The 2,781-nt window shown below is 56.2% G+C and overlaps 1 protein-coding gene across 1 annotated transcript in view; it reads right to left on the bottom strand.

Moving 5' to 3' along the window:
- Window positions 1–2,781, bottom strand: part of LOC106815357 (ral GTPase-activating protein subunit beta-like) — a 37,881-nt gene that overhangs the window by 19,840 nt on the left and 15,260 nt on the right. The gene's annotated exons all lie outside the window — the stretch shown is intronic.

Genomic DNA, 2,781 nt, shown 5'->3' with positions numbered 1-2,781 from the left:
CACACCAACCTTTCACGGACACCATCGCGCTCTCGGGCACGCCCCCTCTCTCTCCCTCTCTCTCTCTCTCACACACACACACACACCAACCTTTCACGGACACCATCGCGCTCTCGGGCACGCCCCCTCTCTCTCCCTCTCTCTCTCTCTCACACACACACACACACCAACCTTTCACGGACACCATCGCGCTCTCGGGCACGCCCCCTCTCTCTCCCTCTCTCTCTCTCTCACACACACACACACACCAACCTTTCACGGACACCATCGCGCCCTCGGGCACGCCCCCTCTCTCCCTCCCTCTCCCTCTCTCTCCCCCTCCCGCTCTCTCTCTCTCTCGCCCTCTCTCTCACACACACCAACCTTTCACGGACACCATCGCGCCCTCGGGCACGCCTTCTCTCTCTCTCTCCCTCTCTCTCCCCCTCTCTCTCTCTCTCTCGCCCTCTCTCTCACACACACCAACCTTTCACGGACACCATCGCGCCCTCGGGCACGCCTTCTCTCTCTCTCTCCCTCTCTCTCCCCCTCTCTCTCTCTCTCTATCTCTGCCTCCCGCCCTCTCTCTCTCTCTCTCTCTCTCTCTCTCTTTCTCTCCCTCTCTCTCTCTCTCTCTCTCTCGCCCTCTCTCTCACACACACCAACCTTTCACGGACACCATCGCGCCCTCTGGCACGCTCTGCTGCCTGCGCAGCCGATGCTGCATCCGCTTCATAGTGCTTATGAACGCGGTCGGGTTCGAGTGGCGCTTCCGCTGGGGGTCGCCGCCGAGGTCAAGGGTCGCAGACGCGGCGTGGGCGGCGGGGGCGGGGGACGAGTCAGGACTCGCGTCGTCCATCGGCGACGTGCCGAGTGACGGGCAGAGGGCGCCACCGCCGGAATCTTCGTCGTCGCGCGGCGGCGGCGGCCCATCCGTCTCCTCGCCGTGCTCGACGATCGTCGGCACGGCAACGACGTGCTGCTGCGTCACGTGATCCGTCACGTGGTCCGCCGCGTTCGACTCGTCCTCGCCGCCGCCATCTTCGCGCATCGGCGCGGCGAGGTAGGCTCGCGCGGCGGCGGTGCCCGTGTCGCCCGCCGCGTGATTGACTGCACAGAACAACACAACTCCTAGACAATCAAATTGTGCTCGCCTCGCATGTGGAAGGTCGGGTGTTCAACTCCCGGCCGGGTCATATACCAAAGACTTGAAAAATGGTACACACGGCTTCTCTGCTTAGCATTCAGCAAATAAAGATAGAGTGTGGCAAGTTAACTCGCAGTGCTGTGCAACCCCCTACTGTAGCTTTTACTGTGAAAGCAGCTGCGGGGCCTCAGGGTTCCGGAAACGGAGATAGGCACCGCCCTATGCGCCATATAGGCGCGGAAAGGATTGAACTAACTTTAGATAATCAATCGTTCACCCATCGTGTCGCCAGGAAGCCAGGTTTGGTCCGCGTAACTGTGCAACCGATCGAGTGATTTTTCTGATATGATTTCGCAGAAAGATTCGATGAGCCGATCGAGCGATAGCAGTTATTTGGACTCCGTCTCTATCTCATCGCTATCTTTGAATTATATATCGAACGTTGATTAGGAGATATCCGAGTCAAGCTATATATAGTGTCGTGGGTTTCTAGACTGTCGTACGTCCGTTGGGTGGAAGTATGTTTCTAGAGTAAGACTGTCGCACGAGTGTTGTGTGGAAGTGGGAAAGTTCGATGACAATGAAATAATCAACTGCCTCTACATGATGTATAGCTCAAATCGCTTGAACTCAATTTCAAGCCTCAGACAGCAAAAAATCAACTATCTAGGAAGGTTGTTAAAATCATCTACAATTAAAAGCAAGCAGTTAGTCATCAGCAGACAGTTAATTAGATAATGTCAAGGCAAAAACATACCAAAAGCTGTGAACATGTTACCAAGACAAGCAAAAGATCGAGACAAGAAAAACGTGTACCTGTATGTATGCAAGGCTCCAAATAAACCATTTAGACATTCATTTCATTCATTCAATCAATAATTCATTCATTCATTCAATCGTCTAAATAGCCACTGTCGTTACTTTGCCTTTGTATATTTGCTTTCTACAGACAATCGCTGCAAACACTGGTGATGACAGTCAGTCAAAAATCACAACTGACTAAGAATTCCAACAGATTTCACGTCAAAATCGATAATCAAATAGCGATCAACCAGAATTTCGTACGCATAATACAAATTTGCGCCCTCTACAGGCACGTCTCCTAGCGCGAGCGCCCTCTACAGGCGCGTCTCCTAGCGCGAGCGCCCTCTACAGGCGCGTCTCCTAGCGCGAGCACCCTCTACAGGCGCGAGCGCCCTCTACAGGCGCGTCTCCTAACGCGAGCGCCCTCTACAGGCACATCTCCTAGCGCGAGCGCCCTCTACAGGTGCATCTTCCAGCGCGAGCGCCCTCTACAGGCACGTCTCCTAGCGCGAGCGCCCTCTACAGACGCGTCTTCCAGCGCGAGCGCCCTCTACAGGCGCGTCTCCTAGCGCGAGCGCCCTCTACAGGCACGTCTCCTAGCGCTAGCGCCCTCTACAGGCACGTCTCCTAGCGCGAGCGCCCTCTACAGGCACGTCTCCTAGCGCTAGCGCCCTCTACAGGCACGTCTCCTAGCGCGAGCGCCCTCTACAGGCACGTCTCCTAGCGCTAGCGCCCTCTACAGGCACGTCTCCTAGCGCGAGCGCCCTCTACAGGCACGTCTCCTAGCGCTAGCGCCCTCTACAGGCACGTCTCCTAGCGCGAGCGCCCTCTACAGGCACGTCTCCTAGCGC

The sequence above is a fragment of the Priapulus caudatus genome, unplaced genomic scaffold (assembly GCF_000485595.1).
Source record: "Priapulus caudatus unplaced genomic scaffold, Priapulus_caudatus-5.0.1 Scaffold1096, whole genome shotgun sequence".
Classification (NCBI taxonomy): domain Eukaryota; kingdom Metazoa; phylum Priapulida; class Priapulimorpha; order Priapulimorphida; family Priapulidae; genus Priapulus; species Priapulus caudatus.
This window is presented reverse-complemented; position numbering and strand designations above follow the sequence as displayed.